The sequence below is a fragment of the Stigmatopora nigra genome, chromosome 14 (genome assembly GCF_051989575.1).
Source record: "Stigmatopora nigra isolate UIUO_SnigA chromosome 14, RoL_Snig_1.1, whole genome shotgun sequence".
NCBI classification, from domain to species: domain Eukaryota; kingdom Metazoa; phylum Chordata; class Actinopteri; order Syngnathiformes; family Syngnathidae; genus Stigmatopora; species Stigmatopora nigra.
The window spans coordinates 7,574,440-7,596,082 of NC_135521.1; the positions used below are offsets into that span (position 1 = coordinate 7,574,440).

The 21,643-nt window shown below is 37.7% G+C and overlaps 1 protein-coding gene across 1 annotated transcript in view; it reads right to left on the minus strand.

The window, feature by feature from the left end:
* Positions 1-15,583, minus strand: part of LOC144207070 (teneurin-3) — a 134,204-nt gene extending 118,621 nt beyond the window's left edge. Inside the window, exons 1-2 of the mRNA XM_077732290.1 lie at positions 15,443-15,583; positions 3,966-4,496 (exon numbers count right to left, since the gene is read on the minus strand). The gene's annotated coding sequence lies outside the window, so the exon portion shown is untranslated. The remainder of the gene's footprint in view (positions 1-3,965; positions 4,497-15,442) is intronic.
* Positions 15,584-21,643: the final 6,060 nt, after the last annotated feature.

The following is a 21,643-nucleotide window of genomic DNA, read 5'->3' on the forward strand; positions in this document are numbered from 1 at the left end:
ATTGTGCCATGGGACATCAGCCAATATCCCTGGAATTTGGATAATTTCCTGTACCAGGGTGGTTAGGAACTATTGCATTAGAGGGAAAAATGTAAATAGGAAATCGGATTTTTCACTAACAAATAACACTCCCCTAGGATAACACATTTGAAAGTAATTAAAAAGTTTTTATCAATATAAGAAAAAACGACATGCTTAAAGTTTACACCATAAATCTTCCTTTTGTGTGAAGTTTTTAAATGTCACTGAGTGGACTTGAAGTCATTTAATTGCTTCACTGTTCTGCTAAAAGGATATTAAATGTACTCAGTAATACTGAGTCAGTACATTTGGGAAATATTTTATTGCCTACATAACATTTGCTGGCAAACATGAGTGGAACAGTCCATTGCGTTAGTCTCCGATCATCACGTTCAAAAGATATTGCCTGGTTTCATTTAAATGTCGTATATTAAAACTAGAGGACCAATACAATGTTGATCTCTGCCAATGGCAGCGAATGAGTTATGTGAGGAATATGAGTTTTGGTCACACACTTGGATACGGCAAAGTTAAATTACCAGTAGTTGAAAAATTCAGCCCTTGGGCCTGTTTAAACCAGCAAAGTGAACTTTGATCATCTTATCTAAAATGAATAGGGCCACAAAAAATATTTAATAAGTGATACCTCAAAAAATGAGTGGCATTTGGATTCAATGCCAGTTTATGATCATTTTAGCCAACTTGAGACTTTTAGATTCCTTTTAAAGTCTTCTATCACCTCGGGGTACTTTACGCAATTTGATAGACTGGACTTCGCTGACCCAAAGTGTTTTTAATTGTAAAACAAACCCCAAAAAAGGCAAAATAGCTTTAAACCCGAATTGGTACAAATAGTGTCATCTTTCTTCCGCTGTGGCGGCTTGTGATTATTATTATTTTATTTTCCTCACATGAAATTAAATTGTTTTGATCGGAGAATGATTAAATGGTGCAGGAAAGTAGGGGCCATACGTGAAAAGGCATAGGAATCACTGAATTTCCTACTGTTCTATTTTTTTTCCTAATATCACCTTGGCAGCAAATTGGAAAATTACTAGGCATATCCAAATGAAACTTTACACCGTTATCTAGATTGATAGAACAACATTTTATGCTCTTGTCACGGTAAATTTGTCAAAACAATCAAAGTTGTGCGATACCTACATCTGAATTGATGGTAACAGAAGCAGCATGGCAAATGTTGCAAATGTTCAATATGGGCCAATAAGTGTCAGCCAAACGCCACGCAAAGCAAGACAGACGGCCTTCTCGACAAGATCTGAGCCGTTTTCAGCGCCAACGGCGATAGGATGACAATATCCGTCACGTTTAAACAATAAGCGCAGACACTCGCCCGACCTTAATCAAGGTAAATGACGGCAGCGTAACCCTCCCGCGGCTGGGTGGGTTGGGGTGCTTTTGGGGGGTTAACAAGCCTTTTGTCTCACCAAGATGAGTGAAACAACTTTTATTTATATATTTGTGTCTTCAAAGAAGGAAAAAAACAGTGGCCACATTGACCTCCGCTGCAGGGCCATTTTGCGACGAAGGCTATACATCAACGGGGCCCGTAACAGACGCACTTCTCTGCGAAATCAGATCAAGCACTTGCGTCGTGAAGCACTTAAAGGAGTTCTTCTCCAATGCTTCATGCTGGAGACTCAATAAAAGGCAGGCAAAAAGAGGGGGCGGGAAACGTCCAGACTTGACTTTGTGGCGATCGCAATCGCATCTGGAATCGCTGCACTTGTACGTAAACGACATCAAAGTACTAAAGAGCAGTCCGCGGAAGCCATTTTTCTTCCTGGATGGGGCGTACGGGCGGGGGTGTGGGATTTGACCTTCTGTCTTTGTTACTTTAGTTATCCAAATGGACGTTAAAAACTAAAGTTGTTCCTCTATTTGCACACTTTATTTCTCATGGAGGTTGAGTCAAAATTTGCATTGATAAGCTAAACTAATAATCATCATATTAGGATAAGGGGTGACAATATGGTAATATTTCACAATACACAATATGTATTAAACGAGGTTATCAGTATGCCTACGCCAAGAATCCATATGTCGTGTTTAATAAATGAATTAATTGTAGGCTAAAATTTTCCACTAGACTAAAAGTTTCTACTAGAATACTTTTTAACTCAGTGGCTGCCATTGATGGAGCTAGATGCGCAATTTATTTTCACTAGTAGCATTTAAGAATCAGTCCTCCCTATTGACCACTATTCACAATCCACATTTGACTACGAAATTACAATTATTACCACAGAGCCACCACTACATACGATCCACATCCAATTCATTCAAACTGGAATGGTTAGGCATGTAAGCTCATCTTTAAGTGCCATTGACGGCATCGTACATCTTATCCCTTTTGACGTTTGTTCATTCGCACTTCCCCGTCAAAATGGATGCCAATAAGTTAAATGGAGGTGAAAATACAAAATCTTATTTTTATATGAAAGTTTTAAATGAGCATTCATTTGATTTTACTTTAAAAAAGTAGATCAACATAACTGAATTTTTTAAAATACCCTCTGACATTATGATTATCTTGAATTCACATTTGATTCAGTGCAGATCAAGTCCCTTGAAAATCACTGCTGTACGTGGAATAGATTAGATGAAACTTTGTTCATCCCATACTTCATATAGGTAATTGAAAATATAATTTTTTCTTGTGTTATGATCACCTCTGACAACATTAAGACACTAATGTGTTAGCCGAAGACATTTGGAGCTCTTTCTTGGTGAAAAAAACAGTGCCAAAAAAGGCATTGGCAAGAGGTGTGTATCGACAGGATTGTTCAGCGGCCTTGGCGGTCGTCCAGGGTGCATCGTAGCAGCAAATAAAACCAGACCGAGAGAGGTAATGCAAAATAATGTAGCCGTGACTCACAAGGACCCTTTCTGTGTGTGCCCGCGCACACATACACACAAACATTGCAACGTAGAAGCCAAAAGAAATGCATGATGGGGGAGATCCATCATTATTAGAAAATAAATTAACCTTGTCAAGCAGGTGACTGACAGCCCAGTGATGTGTTACATTTAATCTAATGATAATAAGACTTCATTAAAAAAAATATGGTATAATAATCAAACATATTTTTTAGAACTACAAACTGGGAAAATGGTCAAAAAGTATGCCTTTGTTAAAGGTTGAAAATAGCTTTGAAAATCGAACTTTAAATATAAAGAATTTGGGAAAAATATTAATAAAATTGTAGAAACAATGTTAAAGTAAGGTTTATATTTACATGCAAAAGTATAAGTATTTTCTAAATCCCACAAATTTAATGAATTGTTTGAAAATAAGACTATACGGAATATAAAGTAAGTAGTTACAGTCAGATACTTTTATTTGACTTATACTACAATAACCTTCATGAATATTGTGCTAAATCAAATTGATTTTGACTGTCAAAATATTAATATACAAATAATGGCTACATTAATATATATATAAACTGTGTTAAAAAAAAGCTTACCAAAAATTCCTTCTAATAATACCAAGAATTTGTTGATTTAACAAAATCAATTGGTAGCTTTAGGAAATTCATGAAGAAATGAATAATTAAAAGTATAAAATTGATCAAATAAAGGTGGTTGGGGGAAAGAGCCTGATACGTCTTTGTAACACTTGAAAGTGAACATATTTATACAAAATCTAGAATGTATTTGTTTTTCAATGCATAAATGGCCAAAAGGTAATTCACCCCCCTAAAAAAAATCAAAGCCTAACTGTTAGTTTATAGGGCAGTGATTTGTGACGTCACTATTGATTAACTTTTGATTCAGTGGTTTTTTTTTTTGTACAACAGACATTTCATGTACTGTGTGATTTCAGATTGAACACACAACACTGAAAGCAAGTACTGCATTCCCTTCAACATTTTCAACAGCATCACCATGACAGAAAAAGATGATAAAACATCACTGACCTGGAGTGCGTGCATGCGTGTCAACTTCCAAACTTGGAGAGCGCCAGGCGGCGGCGGCGGCTCAGCATCCACGCGACTTCACCCACGGAGCATCATGGCCAAGGTCCTGGAAGGTTAGCCGGACACTGGCGTGGAGATGTTTGTTCCTCTTCTCACTCAAACCTTCAGCGATATCTTCCACTCACGAGCAAAAGGCTGCTCGTCACGCAGGCCGATTATCCCGGCAGTATGTGTCCAGAAAATGATGTAGATGGAGCGGCTTCGTCTGGCTCAGCCGCTTGCTCCCGGAGCCGATGTGCACTCGCCAGCTGATGAAGTGCGCCTCCCGCCGCTCGCCGCTGCTCAACCAATCAGCGAGCGGAGTGGGCAGAGCGGGGGGAAAAGAGAGATTGAGGACTAGGAGAAAAAGGAGGAGGAGGGTCTGATGATGATGATGATGGTGGTGGTGACGATGATGATGATGCGCGATCTCCTGCAGGTGCTCAGTGTGCTAACAGCTGCGTTGAATTGACTAACAAGGGGTGCCACATTCTGAAAAAGAACACAAGAAAATCAGCTTGTGGGTACATGAAAACAAAGTTAAATGGGAAAAGACTCGTGATGGAATAAGTGAATTATTAAGGGAAAAAATGAAGGAAAAGATCAAAAACTGCTTGAAAACAAGTACCGACAACATTGTGGGGGAAACTGCAACACTGGCTGATGATGCACTTTTCCACCGATGAGTTTATCATTAATTTAAGTCCAATCAATTTGAATTGGGAGTCTGGCAGCGAATTAACTAATGCCCATTTTTTAGCAACCCCTTCCACAAGTTAAATGGACGTCCACTGCCGTCAATGGCAGTCAATGAATTAAGATGTGAGGGTTCGATCTTAGGTCAGGACTGGTGCCCATAGATATTTGGGATAGGCTCCAACACCCCCGTGACCCTTGTGAAGTGATTAAAAAGGTCAATTTACATCCAATATTTTTCAATAAAATTTTTATCAAGTACAGTATATGAAATCAATCATATTGAAATAACTTGTGCTTGAAAAAAATCAAGTTAATTGTTTTAAAATGATGACAAGTATATAAAATAAAAAGGGGAGGGTACTTCTCAAAGTCATTAACTAGAAAGAAAACATAAAAAAACTAGAAAAAGAGCACAGTATACACCACACTAATTAGGAATAATTTGGTGCTTTGACAATTTAAAAAAGGTGCTAGTTGAGTGCCGCCTGACTTTTCTTTTGTTGGGTGTTGTGTCGGCACGCAGATTGCCATACATATGCTGTGTGATAATTGGCCAACTTTCACATCTTCCTTTTGTCACCTCTTCCTCTCTGACAACAGCTATCAAAAAAAAAGACAAGGGCTGATCTAATGTGTTAATGAAACCATCAGAGGGAAGACTAAAGCGGGCTGCCGATCAAATTCTTTTCAAAGAACACGGGTGCGGCAACAGTGAAGAAATGGGTGCTCATGACTTGAAATAAATCCGAAGCCTAGCTATGAAATGCAACACGTGACTTAAAAAGGATAGCCGACCATATGTTTTGACAAAAATCCATAAATTCAAGTGGCAGAAAGGCCTCAAGAATTAAAGCAAGACATACTAAGGCTTCCTTTTTCAGCTGCCTACAAGAAAATCTTGAGATGATGAAAGATGATGTCACAATCCGAATGCTTGGACGTGATCCATACATTTTCTATTGCTTTGTTGTCATGTGACTGTCCTGTCATTCTGTCAAAATGTAAAAAAATGATACCCATATTCATCAATTTTGGTTGGGATGTCACAGCCAGAATTGCTGAAAACGGGTGATTGTTCCCTGATGCATTGTTTTTGATGGAAGAACAATACAATGATAAAAGACAGGGATATTTTAGTGTCAAATTATACATGGAAAATGACATTGGTGAAGTCATTTCCATTTTTTTACATTGTCACCACTTGCTAGGAACTTTAATTAACATCGATCAAGGCAGTGGAGATTTTACAGTCGTGCTTGAGTGCACCAATGGTGGCCTGAAGTCAACATTGTGCTCTCTAGGAAACCTAATACAGGCCTTCTGCAGGCTCTCTAGTAGCCCCAGTGAAAATCACATTTGTTTCGAATTAGCCTCTGCGTAGAAACCAGCAATGGTCAAACTGACGGCCCTGGTGGCACTGATTTAAGTAAATCAGTAAGAAATATTTAAGTATAAAAAGATAGAAATTTTAACAAAACAAATGGAGTAAATCCGTAGGAAAAAATAAAGTAGAAAAAGATAGAAATGTTGACAAAACAAATGGAGTAAATGAGTAGGAAAAATTAAAGTAGAAAAAGATAAGAATTTTAACAAAACAAATGGATTAAATCAGTAGGAAAATTAAAGTAGAAAAAGATAGACATTTCAACAAAACAAATGGAGTAAATTAGTAGGAAAAAATAAAGTAGAAAAAAATAGAAATTTTAACAAAAATTGAGCAAATCCGTAGGAAAAATTAAAGTAGAAAAAGATAGACATTTTAACAAAACAAATGGAATAACAAAAACATACAGGAATAGTGGCGGACCGGCCCTCGGCTTCAAAAGGCACTTGATGCTTGCTCAGTTTTCCCTGCAACAACTTGGAGGAGGCTGTGAAGCATCATTTGGTTTGCCAACTACATTTGACCCACAATGAAGAAAGAAAGCGCAAAGACGATTCAAATTTTTAGCCTCACAGCCCATTCACCAAAAGAAAACATCTCTCTTGAGATTCTTGCCTCTGGTAAAACAACACAAGGCAGCATTCCTGGGAAAGGTAAGTGATGTTGAGAAATCAATGCCTGGCATTTTTCATCTTCACAAGTATCACTTGAGACCAAACATCTCTGACTTGGCAACTTGAACAAAGAATATTATTCAAGATTATATTCATTTATGTGGACAATGAGAAAAATGGTGATATGTTGAGTCTTTGGAAGTGGAGTCGGTATTTCAAGACCTCTATGAAGCGACTCGGTTGCAATCACTGAGAAAGACTACAGGCCATGATTAATAATTTGCAATGAGTCTGAACATGAAATGATTGTGTTTTGCAGCGTAGAAAAAATGCTGTTGACAGTGTTACCTTGTTTGTGTAAGCAAGCCTGTGTTCGATCTTCCAGTTAACATTTTCACATTTACAATGCATCGTATAGGCACACCAGAAGATAAGTCACACATCCCAAAGAATACACAATGAATAGAAAAAAAAGACTTAAGTCGCACTGGAAAAATTACAGAGAAAGATCAAGTAAAGTTAAGGTGAGAAAAAAAATGCTTAGGAGACTACAAGAAGAAAGCAAACAATGAGTAACAATGTGTACCATGTCCACGCGGTGTATTTGCGTATATAATTTGCTCGTAAACAATGAGTGACGTTGACAAACATTCGGGATGGAAATCACACAATGGTCACATTTATGGTTTGCATTTAAATGCCCACTCATTGGTTGCTTCCAAGAGCAACAGGCTGCTAATCCCACTAGAAAGGCATTTTTTGCTCTTTTCCAACAAAAGCAGTGGCAGATCACAGACCTCGGAGCTTCTTCACCAAGGGGCCCCATGTCTCCACGGGAGGGCCTCGCCACTCCCGCGCCCCCTGCTTTTGTTTAATCCCCTTCCCGAATTTAGCCCACGTCAGACCACATGCGGCGATGAAGTTATCAGCGAGGACAGCAGAAGCGCCCTGGCTGCCTTTGCGTACTTTGAGCCCCCCCCACCGGCGCATCAAATACAAAGCTGTCCTCCGTCAAATTGTATTATCTGCATGAAAGGCGAGCGGTCTGCAATCAATCTTTGTCCTTCGCCGCACCGTCAAGGGCACGCAGGAGGAGAGAAAAAGCAAGAGCGACCCCCCTTCCCTACTATTTTAGATTTTCCCTCCATTTATTGGTGATATTAGGCCATTGCAAAGCACCCACACTCAATAAAAGTTGTTTAGAAGGTAACATATTATAATTTGAAATGCTGTTCGACAGAAGGGTTCACGCAAGGTTAACAGCAACAGAAAATAACTATTCTTGAAATTATTAATTCTAGTTTTTAAAAACGGCATGGAAAGCTGTTGCACTACAGAAAGTAAAGGTTATAATAACAGAGCTGTAAGAAAAAATAAAAAGTGGTGTTGAAGGCAATCATTCATTTTATCAACACAACACAAAAAGATACCGGACTGAACTGATGAAAAAAGATCCCATTATGATTAAGGATTTAAAATATGATTGCAAAATGAATTATATTTTGAAGAGTGTGGCAGGATAAATACAAAAAAAAATGAAAAATAAGTTGTAAATTGTGATGTTGATGCAACTACCTTAGGTAATTTATTTTTTTTCTAATAGAATAATAGAATATCGGAACAAAATAAAGCTTAGAAAACCCACTTACTAGATTATAGCCATTGGCTATCAAAGTTTTCCTTCTGTGAGATAATTGGCCTTGCAAAGCCACAGCAGACCGCAAAACAGTATGGTTACCAGGCAACAAATTCACATACTTCAACATTGCCTGCAAGTACCGTCACAATTGCAATAATAATAATAATAATAATAAATTTTGAAAAGGAGAGTGTGATTAATTTTAAACTTTTAAACATTTAAAATCTAATTTTTATTCCGGACAAAACATTTTGGGGGGTTTTAAGTACAAGAAAAAAAACCTGTTCATTAATCATGCACCTTTTGATCCAGTGCATCTTACAGACGGAAAAAAAAATCATATTAGATAGGCCATAGTCACAAACATACTGGTGGGAGGGTACATCTTGCCAGAAAAAAAACAGAAGGAGAAATGTTTCCAAGTATCAAGAAATTTTTAGTATCAATATTGAATTGAAGATTTTAGTACTGTGACAATATCTCATCTCATTATCAAATTCCTCAATATGGTTGTGGGGGGTGCTGGGGCCTATCCCAGCTGACTTTAGGCCAGAGGTGGGGGACACCCTGAATTGGTGGTCAGCCAATCACAGGGCACAATGAGACAAACAACCATTCATGCTCACACCCATACATAAGGGAAAGATTAGACTTATACTATATACTATATACTCAGTGGGTATTTAGTGGGAGCATTTTTGTCAAACCTGCCTCAAAGTCAAAAAATTACAATAAATAGATTGGAAAAAAAAAGAAAATGAAAAGCTAAAATCATTCAATAATGCATGTACAATGAAATGTGCATGGTGCAAGAGGAAAATTAGCATTTTTGTTTGCTTGCTTCTCTCATACAGCACTGGCTGCGACATATGAACTAGAAACTTCAGCGTACATCAAAAGGAAAGAAAATTCCGCCATCTGACGCCTGCACAGCTCCATATGTGCTGACACACATCAAGAACATTGCAGGAAAAGAGGCCACGTTACAAAATTATGCGTTTCCTAGCACCAATTTGTCCCTCGAGGGGGCAGCCACTGTGTCCCAAGTGTCAGCAGGTGGGGACTTTCAGAAAAATTGCCAAGAAGAGGAAAAGAAAATAATAAATTTAAAGAACGAGGAGACTGAGAATAATCATAAGTGACACAAAAGCAAATAAAAAACTTAATTAAAAAATTATGGGAAATATTAAGTAATGGGAAATAATCTGGTAAAAATGTCACAGATGAATAATAGAAAAAAAATCTAGATATAATATGGTAGAATGAAGTCAAGATAAAAAAATCATACATGATCATAACGTAAAAGAATGGCATTATGGTTAAATAATAATACAAGAAAATATTATGAAAAGGTGAAAATAATTTGTACTCAAACAAGTATGCTAAGGCAAAATAATTAAAAAGGAAGGTAAACTAAAACAAATCAAGTATAATTATGAAAAAAGTAATTGTAAATGCTTAAAAATAAATACAAATTAAATACATTGATGCACTAATGCGGCATCAGGCATTTTATGTAGAAGAAAAAAAACGTTTTAATTAATGGGGCACCTTTAGTGCATCTTACAGACCAAAGAAAATCTATTTAATTAATCGAAGTAATTATTTGATAAAAATATATAACCAAAGAGGGGGCTGCTAATTTTAAATGAAAACTGCATTATTGGCATGTAAATTGTCACTCATGTTATTGTGGGATGCTAAAATGCTCGACGTCATTGTATTGCACATGTGGTCCTGATTTTCACAGTCCACAAAAGAGGCCACAATACGCAATTATGTATTCATGATAATGAATTTGTCCCTCAGGGGGTCAAACCGTGCATCATAAGAGTTGGAAGCTAGAGCCTCCGGGGAGGAGAAAGCAGTTCTGTTTTGTTTTTGTTCTCTCCTTGTATTCTTTCTAGAAGAAAAGTGACCCAGTCAGAATGCAATATGAAACACAAGAAAGACACAAAAAGAAAAAGCTGGCATTTTGGGTTGCAATCACCGAAACAAACAAGCACAATATAAGCTAGAAAGTGGACTTCAATTTCCGTCTCGTAATCAGTGCTCCGTTGGACATCTTTTCTCGGGGAAAAAAAAAGGCGAAGACGCACATGAGAGCTTTTTGCCTAATCCGCCCTCGCTGCGGGGCACCAACAGCTGGGGGATATAACCCCAGTCCTATTGATTTTGTTTTCTCTTTCTGCTGCACATGCATGTACACAGGAAAGAAAGGCACGTTGACGGAAGCCCATATAGTACATTTGCCGCTACACACGCATCTTGCTTCAGTATTATCCCTATCAAGATAGCTTTTTAACAGTTCTTGTCAAAACCAATCCTGACAAAGCACACCACAATGTATACCACAATGAATTCTGTTCAAATAAGCTCGATTCAAAAGTATATTTCATTTCAGCTACATTTCACAAAACCAATGAAATATAAGACACACTAACATACAACGTGAGGAATGTCCCTTTCTTTGACTATGATGGGTAACTTGTATCAAAAAGAAGATAATGGGAGGCAAGACAAGCAGGTAATGTAGCCGAGTGGAGACTGCAGAGTCAAATACACAATTGCAGCCTCGAGCGCTTCTCATTCTATTCACCTATAATGCAATACAGTTTCGATTTGGAAAAAAAAAAGTGTTTCCTGGCTCGAGAGCAAGAAACAGGATTTATTTGGGGCCAGAGAAAAGTACATTTAAGTTTGAGCGTGTCCCTTCTGCTCCGCCGTGTGTTTAAAATCCAGCTGGACAATGGGCACTCCTCTCCAGTGTATTACAGGGACAGTGTAAGGGCTGCAGGCTTTTATGTGAAAGGGGATTGGACACAAGTGTTCTATTCATGTGGAAATCAGAACCTCCAGAAAGCGGACAGCACTGCATTGAGGCCTGGTAGCACCTTCACACGGACGCTGAGTCGCAAGTTGGTGTCGGACAACAAGCGTGGAGATTTTCCATTTATTAAAATCAGTAAGATGGGGCATGCAACAATTAGGTATTAACATACAGAGTTCTAGCATCTAGATAGTAGCTAACTAACAATATTGATTTATCAATTTCCGGCGAAAATGCTCAGGTTCATTCACGGTCACCTTCCCACTTCAACTGGATTGGACGTCTGCTCATTTAAATGCACGGCACACGGATGAATGGCCGCCATATAATTGGGTGTCTATCATCATTCTGGAAAGGGCGACGTGAGCTCCTTTTTTATGCCACACTGGCGCCCATCTTGGGTAGAATAATCAGTAATTGGAAACTAGATCATATTGCATATCATCAACACATCATTTGTAAATACTCCCTCAAACAGATTGCATCATTACAGTACTATATCAGTAACAATACTAATACGTGGTATCGGTGCAATACTGATTATTACATGATATGACATGGTTAAGTGGAATCAATCTTGGTTAACCTGGTATACCTTGAAGCTAAAACCATGTTACTCATGGTACAGTACAGTACATTGACCCTGTTCCAAAAGTGCTCCTATTACATGTTTCAATTCTTTTTAAACTCCTGACATTAGCAGAACTAGAAATCCATTCAACACCCAATCCACATTCTGCCTTGTAACAATCATGCAGCATTGTTGGAATGCTGGCTGGCTAAGTGGGCCCCATTATGCGCTCCCTTGCCAGTTATTGCACTCAGCGGCAGCAATAACGTTGATTCCGAAAGAACTGGGTTAAAAGTAGGCAAAGTTTTTTTGGTTCTGTTTTTTTGTGTGTCTTGTTTTTTTTTTCTAACTGCATGAGCTCAAATAAGACGAGACGAGCTTGTTCATCACGGGCTGAGCGAATGCTACTGTACTCGCCGGGCGCTGTCTAATGAAGAGATATGTCTTCCATTAGGCCTCTGCGCGACAGGGATGCAGCGATTAGAGGACCCTCCAGAGGGGCTTCTTCTATCTCAACCCCGCCTTTTTTGAGTCCAGAAAATCTTCATATCCGGCATCGTTTTCATAAATTGAATCATAATGAGCACGCTTGACACGGCCCTGATTTATGCTCTCTGAGGCCTTACCAATTTCGACCTCCGCCCCGCAAATCACAAACGTCAAGGGTTTAATCCTGCTCCGATTGCATTGAGGCCGTTATTGGGCGTTATGATAACTAACAAAAGTTAGCCGGCTTGCTAACGAGATCCCCCAAGGCGTGGCAGCCATGTTGGTGGCAATAAGTCGGCAAAGTGCCCTCCTCGGATTGCCGCTCGGCGGCGCGTTGGGAAATTATCTTGTTGCTGTATGGTGCACTTCCAGGACCCATTTCTTGATGATGCCGTGTGCGTAAAGCACATCCCTTCGCATCCTGCTGTCTAATTGGACTCATTGATTTTTAATTTTTGCCGCATTGAGGCTGCAATGGCCCTAATTCTGCTGCCAATATTGTCAGAGAAGCCAGTTTTGTCTTACACCAAATAGATCTTCTTTCTATTTCATTGACAACTCAATTTGTTTCCAACGATATCTGGCGAGAGAGCTGAAGTACATTCTAAATATAATTTCTTCAATGTGTTCGACGAATTGTAAGCCTACTCCTTTTGACTTGTAATAAGCACAAAGTAGTGGCAAGGTGATAGTAAGAAAATCACAGCTGAGCTGTTAGGAACGCATGGAGAAATAAAACAAACATTTGTAAAACTTTATATTGATAAGTAATTTACATCGGCATGGGATTTTTGGGGGAAAAAAGTCCATCAAACTATTATGTAGGGAATTTTGGTCAGGCAAACAGTGAACTGGAGTAGTTTTGATCACTAAATCCCATTTAAAAATTTAGATTAAGATATGATTTGTTGCTGATTTTTTAAATCACTGTTTTAATTTGTGTTTTTATTTTTGGGTAATCAGTAAAAAAGGGGGTGACGATAAATTGATACGGTGGGATCTCGTGATACTAGTCCAGACATTGATAAATTTTGCCCTTGGTGGAGATTTTACAGGTTTTATTTATTTGAGAAATGTTAAAATAACAAAAGTTAGGTGATCTATACGAAAACTATATGACTCCTGGTTATTTAATTACTTGTCAGAGTAGAAAGACGAACTGTAATGATTTTAAGTTCTACATGTTGGCTTCTTGGAGAGGATGAGGTCACATTAGAAGACGCACTCTTGTCGTCCGTCACTGTCAATCTGTAATTGTCATCCCAACGATTTTCTTAGTTTTATCGGCGCCTTAAACGACGACTTGTTGTTAGCGATTTATGGCCGCGTTTTAAGAGCACATACTTGGCGCTCTTCATTGGCATCCTGCCCGTGACGGTTTTCCAATGACATTGCCCTTTCACCTCACAGAGCAGACGTCGGCCATTTTGAGATCACACCCACGCCCGACTATCGACGTGATAACATCTCAGTTGGCCCTGCAAAACTGGGCAATAAATTGAGACGAATGTTCCGTCGATGACAATTTCCATAATCGTTATCCCTTTCGTAATTCATCAAGGTAATGATAGCCGCGTCCCTCCGGTGTCACATTTATTCCATTTTGTGCATAGCGGTGGGAGCGGTACCCTCTTTACCTTCTCCAGAAGGATTGATGACACACTACGCGAGCGCAGGAGCGATGTGTTATTTGACCACAAATAACAACCGGGGTGGGGGGTCGCCAGATGGAATCTAATTCTACCCTACACTACGCCCCCCACACAACCATGCGCGCATCAAAAACTCTGTGGGACTCATTGAGATGCACCATCATCTCATCTCGAAGGCGGCGGTGATAAAAAGTGATGAAAAATTATAAAAGATCCTTCATTTGCACTAAAAAGTAGTTTGTTACAGTGGGAGATTTTAGTGACAGTTTGGCAAGAAACTACAAAAATACACAGAGTAACAAAAAGGAAGAAACTTTTGCAAGAACTTGGGGAGAAAAAAGCCTATCAAAGCCAACTTTGTGGAATTAATTTTAATTATGAACTGATTTAAAAATATATTTACCTAATACAAAATGTTGGTATTACTCTTTGTTCAGGTTTATGTTGTATTTTTTGGTTAAAATGGGCAAAAAAATATTCTGTTCGGCCTGAACATTGTTTTGGCTGCCAGTGTATCTGAGCAATGGGATATAAGGCATTATCAAACTATTTAGAAAGAATATTCATAAAAAATGACTAAAAAGACTAATTCAATGTATTTTATCATTGACTGAAAAGTTGATGGAATGGAAATTGTAGCAAAATTACTCAAACTAAAGAGAGTACAATTGCAAAAAGTAAATTTTTAAGTTTTAAGCTTTAAACTAAAATTTACACAGACAAGATTTCTACATGTCAGTTACTGGGGAAAAAGGCTCCTTATGGACAATACTTGGGAGAAAGTAGTAAGAAAAAAATACTTAACAAAACTTTAAAAAAACAGAATGCATTAATTTGCACACACACACATACAAAAATAAAACATTATATTGCACTGAGTGACTGGGAAATGACTAACTAAGAGCATTACTAGGAGAATTTAAATAGAAAATTGGACCCAAAAGAGCACTTAGAAAAACCTGATTTAAAAGGGTTTCATTTGCACGTTGTTGTTGTCAGTAACTGGGCAAATTAGTACCACTGGGATATTAAACTATGAGAAGTATATTCTCAAAATTAGTTACCCTGATTGCTTTTGTTAAGTTACACATAAAAGAGACAACATGTATAGCATGACACTTCACAAAATATGTAAAAAAAAGTTTTTCCCACAGACACTGAGAGCCGCTACTTCAACCCTAATGCATCAAGTGGCACTTGTCATTGTTTACTTTGGATTAAGATTCAGATGGAAGCCCTCTTGGAATCAATTATGTTAAGAAAAGTAGAGTGTATGTGTCAGCCATAAACACACAGGAAGACTGCCATCTCAGATTGAATGTTGTCCAATTCCAGGCATATTTTTTAAATATGTGAGTGGACAGACTCATTTGCAAATATGATGAGTTTTTAACATTTTGCATGAAAAGATCATACATGTGAAGTTTGAGAAATCTTAACTCTAATTAAACTCAAAATGCCAGAGGGCAGAGTCTGTTGCATTTAGCTGCCGAAATGTGGGCTACTGAAATAAATAAATAAATGCTGGGAAGAAAATATTATAAATGAAAGACAGGGTACCTTTTTCACTTGGAAAAGTTTAGTAGAGGGGTGGGAAAACTTGTCCTGAATGGCCATTGTGGGAGCAGGTTTTTGATTCCAAGTGATCCAGCACAAACAGTTTAACAAATGAGGTTTCAAAAGTAACAAGAAGCAGCTGACTGTATTTTACTGATTGTGCTTGGAAGACAATGGTGGCCTCTTAGGACAAACTATTTGCAGAGATTTTTGCCCATTAATAACTCTCAGACATAATCAACAAATTACTTTTAGTCACAAAGATTTGGTCCAATTGACATCAAATGTCAACACATTAAAAAAATTATATTATATATATATATATATATATATATATATATATATATATATATATATATATATATATATATATATATATATATATATATATATATATATATATATATATATATATATATATATATATATATATATATATATATATATATATATATATATATATATATATATATATATATATATATATATATATATATATATATACATACATAAATGGAAGGGAAATTTAAAAAATCAGTTGTACTTTAAGTGTCAAGTATTTTAACTAATATCTGTTCAGTAGTATTAATAGTTTAATAGCGATATATCCATTTCACAAACACAGACACACGCACACATTATCAGGTCCTGACAACGCCAAGAGCACACTAACACTCCTAATATGAGTTGGGAATTGTTTAATACCTCTGCGCTGTGCCCAAGTTTTGCACGAGTGTTGAGAGTTTACCTCTGCAGGGCAAAATCATTTGATCTAAGAGCTAAGGGATAATGGGATCTATGGATTTCATTTTTTTCCCCAGAAAAGGAAAATTAAGCCGTGATTTCACATAAATCCACGTGTGGCCTCTGAACTCGCAGGTAAATGATATAATGGAGATACTGGGATGTCTTAATTTCGGAAAGGGAAATGTTGGTGAACCAACCAAGACACGTGCTATTATGAATAAAATATGAAACATAATAACAAACATTAGAATGGATTAATTATATATTTTATACTTTTAATTTTATTGTTTTAACCTCTGAAATATACCAGAAGATTCCGTCTGGTAAGGAACTCTGGCACCATGCATCTTTATATTTATATTAGACATGTTAGACAAAATATGTCTGATTTCTATGACTACCAAATAAGTAATCTACTTCCACCTCTGATTTATAGTTTAGTAATTTTGCTCATTTTTTTATCTACATGCTAAACTGAACTATTTTGAGGACATTAGATGTTTTTTTTTTGTACTCTACCATGACCTAAATCCAAAATCTGTTGCTGAAGTTGCTGCTGATGATCACCAATTAAAAAGGGAGCTGTTTCAGGATGCTTAACTCCACTATGAAGAACTTATCTCCCAATCATTTCAAAGATGAGAGGGGGGCTTTTTTTGGCAAATAGAGCAGTAGCAGCAGGGAGTGGATATAATTGAGGGTCGTTTTTCCTCCACGGCAATTACCGTTATTTAAATCTGATGCCTCATCGCCATTGGACTAGTAGGCTCTCTCAACCTTTTTACTTGAAAGGGGGATCCATCCATTAGGACTCTGACAGACATAACTTTGATACAGAACTTCTCACATTCTAAGAAATAAAGAAATAAACTCTTTGTCAAAGTGAAAGTGTCTCTTCTATAGACTTCCACAATGGACTTAAAGACAACTTTGCCTTTATAGAAATATCTGAAGAATTAAATAAGCATTGTTATTGCTCCTAAATGATTATGTCAGAAGAAAACCGTGCATCATGCAGTAAACCAGATTTGCATTCATCCATTTTCATGAGCGCTTGGCTCTTCAGGGACATTAGTGAGCTGGAGCCTTACCCGGATGGCTGTTGTAAACCCCAAAACCCATTGCCCAACATTTTCTGTTTTTTCACAATAAATATTTCATGGGTGTTCATGTTGGTTACACCACAGTTTGTTTATAAAACACTGTAATCTTGACAGACGAAAAATATAGGTGCTACCATTGAATTAACACCTGTGTTTCCTCCTACCTAATCCCCCTCATGCATCCACTAAGTAAGCCTTAATGTCCTTAATTGAAGCAGAAAAAAAAACGTACTCGTTTATAGGGTTCTTTCGAAAGCGAGCCTTTGATTACGAAGGTAGTAATCGATCGCTGGTTGAATCTCTGTATGATCAATATTTACAGACAGGCGAGCGGAGAGAGTGGAGATGGTTGGCGGAGGAGGCGGTAAGATGTGGTAAGGTTCCAATAATGTCTGCAAAGATAAGCCGGATGAGCCTCCGTAAGAAAAGCTCTTTTTGGGAGCATTAAACCCTATGAAAATCTCATTGCCACGTAAAAAAAAAATGGCACTAAAAAGGGATTTTGACATAAGTACATCCAATATAATTAAAAAAAAGCCAGTCTGGTTGCATCAGTTGAAGTTATTTGTAGCAATTGTGGTGAGGATACGTGTAGTAAATGTCAGTTGAGCTGTGTTCTCTATTGAAGTGTAGCACTTCATAGTGTGGGATTTAGGGGATTAATATGCCCGGTACTGGGAGATACAGTGGTGTTGGATATATTAATTCACTATGGAGATCATAACACCATGGGGCTATGAGGCTGATGACTATTATTGCTTATATTACCATACCCATGGAGAATATATTCACTCACACACAATATGTTATTCCAGTTTGAAAATGCAGCATCTGGGTATATGTACAATTCCAAATGCATTCCCGATAGTTACGCATATTGATGCAGACTTGTCATTCGAGTGAGTCCCTGTCTCTCTGCGAAAAACCACATCATAAATATTGCTCACATTAAGAAAAATCACATCCACTCAACCACAGACATCATCCAAGGCCAAACAATATTGGAATTTTACCATTAAGTCCCATACATCCTTTGTAAGAAAGAGAAGAATATGCCTTTGTGACGCGAACAAAATGGAACTGGAAAATATCTCTTGATCAGTCAAAGAGAATCCTTTTTTCATGCCCATGTCTCTTTTTTTGCAGAATACTTTTTTCCATTGCTTAGGTATTTCTTTAATGTCATTTTCCAACAAGGACCAGGAAACAAATATCCATAAAATGAACATGTCCCTTTTTGATAATGAACTGCAACTATTATGGCACTGGTACACTTACGCAGCACTACAAACTGAAGAAAAAGTTTTATTTTTTTTGTTAAGGCAAACTACTATGGCATTGGAATTATTTGGAAAGACACTTTTTTTAAAAGGCTCAGTGTAGGACATAATTAAATGAAAATGGGAAAAAAATAAATGTACTTATGTCTGTCATATTTAGGCCCCCAATGAGGACAAAAGTACACTAGAAAGAGAAGTCAGTGCCATGGCAGATGCTGTCACTCAGCTGAAATTTTACTCATGATGAATTCACGGTGGGGGAACACGGCTGAGAGAGTTGCGGGTTAATTTGTCAGGAGGCCACCGCTGGTGGCACAATGACAGAGCACAATGTCAACACAGTTTCACAGGAGAAGTGCAAGTACGATGTGAAATGAACAGACACTCTCTCATTTGTATTTTTTAAGTTTGGATAGATGCACAGATGAGAATGAATTGAAGAAGAATTTGATTCCTCAAATAACTAAATTGTGTTGCACTGATACTATTTTGTGGCTCCAGTAATCGATTCTGAAACTAGGAAAAAAATATACATATATATTTTTTCTTTTTAATACTAACTACCTCAGCCTATTCAGACACCAATTACCATGTTTCCCTGCATTAACTGCACTAAACATCCAACTCAGTGGAATGGTGGTGAAGTGGCGATTGAAGGAATGATGATCCTCACACTTGACATGCATTGAACACCAGTATTATTATTTGCAAATGGTCATGATACGGCTACTTTCCTATTAGCCATCTCCCAACACTTCATTGGCCTCCTATTGGCTAGGAGAAAGTCTCCAAGATGACAGAACTGAATTTAGCGCACTCTCAGCGGTTGATAGCCAGCTTGTGCAGAGTAATAACCACCAGGTCTGACAGGACTAAAATTAATCTCAATTTAGAACATGACCACATTTGTTCTTAAAGAATTTAAGTGCCACGACCTGCCTAGTATTTGTATTCACATTTGTTGCCAAGCAACCAGAAGAGCATAGTGCATGTCACCTAATGCCCGGTGGAATGTTGCTGGCAGTGTTACATTCAAGAACAAAAAAAAAATGTGGCCTTGTACTTGAGTTTTCTTTGAGACACACTCTCCCCAAAAAACATTTTTAACTCATCAGAAACAACCAACTAATTTACTATATATAACTTATTTTTCCCAAAGCTAATAAGATGAAACAAGGTGCATTGTACCACAATTTGTTGAGTCATATATCAATGATTAATCACTATCAAGTCCATAAACTACTAAAATAATGTATAAGAAAAAAATCTACAAAGGTGTAAAAAGAGATTTTCAAAGATGTTGATCATATAAAGTCTCTTTTCACCAACAAATTCCTTTTTGGCATAAATCTTTAACTTGTACGCTTTAGGGTAAGTACATTTTAGTATAATTACTCGTAGTGCATCTTCCACCAGAGATCAAAAACATCCTCAAGGGACACTTCCACACTTTCAAATAAATCAGAATTAATGATAAAGAGGCAGTGAAAAAGTCACAAGAGAAGCGGTGTGATAGAAATAAAGACGGAAGAAGAGTGATTTATCCTCAGCAGGGCTTTGGAGAGATAGTCAGACCACGAGCCCAAAGAGCTCTTCATCTGGAGAACCAATGAATGAGTGATTCTTCCTTAACGAGCCTTTTCAGATGTGGGATACTAAATTCATGCCATGATTTCATAGGAACTTCAAGCCTGCTGCTTCTGTTTGATTCAAGTCATTGTGGTGTTTATACCCACAGAAACGCTAGAAAACCAGAACAAATCCTTCTGATTACGACCCAATACAATTAATCCAATAAGTATGGGATAGCTTTGATTATGCTTAGACTCTGCATGTCTTGTGTTTGACATTTCAACATTTTTCATCGGAATGTGTTTAAATGGCAATCCAAGTTAACAATATTTAAATTGTTGAAACGTTTCCAGAACATTTGCATAAATCGGGAAAACTCTCTTTTACATCGAGGAACAAAAGAAATACAGGCAGTCGTAAAATGAGGACAATGGGTTAAAATGGGTTAATCTGGGAACTGCATAGTTTGCAGTGGTGGTCCTAAAGGAGCTGCTGTGCTGCAGGAGATAGACTCGCTACACGCCACAGTATATGCTCCAAAATTCCAAGTCAGATTGACCCTTGTCAAGAGGAGTCCTTTTTTTCTCCTGTATTGAGTCGGGTCAATAAATTGACTCCAATTTTACAATTTTGTGATGATTTTCCGAGTAAAAAAATCTCTTCATATCCCCCTGAGTTTACACTGTCAAGTTGTAGAAATACCGCCACAGGAGTCCATTTCTTCCCTCCAAGGTACAACTGATAAAAAAATGTAGACACGGGCGCTAATTATGGTCTCAAATATTAGTGTTTGAACTCTTCCAGGACCGGAAAGGTGCCAATAATGCCAAGTAATGCCTCTTAATCCTAAAAATGGACATCTCACGAGATGCCTCGGGCCTCATTAGCTGTGCCGCCAAGACACTGCTGGCAGGGCTGCTTTGGACCTGCGTGAGGCCAACTAACGAGGACTATCAAGGCCACTCAGCTCACTGTCAGAAATAGGGGTACAGTGGGAGGTCGTTCCTGTTCCTGAAGTCACAATCGAGACTAATGCGCCCCATAGGGCTAATTATTGGTCTCCAAGGTAACAATGTTCCATGTTTTTCAAGGGACAAAAAGATCACGATATTTTCAAAGAGGAAAGGCTACAAGTGTTTTGATGGCAAGATTCCCATTTCCAATATGTATGTTTCCATGATTGAAAAAACTGTAGATAAGGTGAAGATTTTAAGAGGAGTATGACTAAATTATAAATGAAGCCATTTGACACTGTAATAAAAGCACCTAGTCATAGTCGATCACACTCAAGGTGACATAGCCAAGACTACATAGGACTCTCATATCCTTTTAAAAAGATGCTAGTCTATTCTATATAAGATACTGTTTTTTGGGGGGTAATAATAAATAGTCACTTGTAAAAGGGGTTACAGTCTTAAGTGTAAAAAAGTAATTGGAAAAAATACTCACTTGTTCTGTAAGGAGTTAAAGGTCTTCAGTATCAACATTTGAATGGCTGTCCT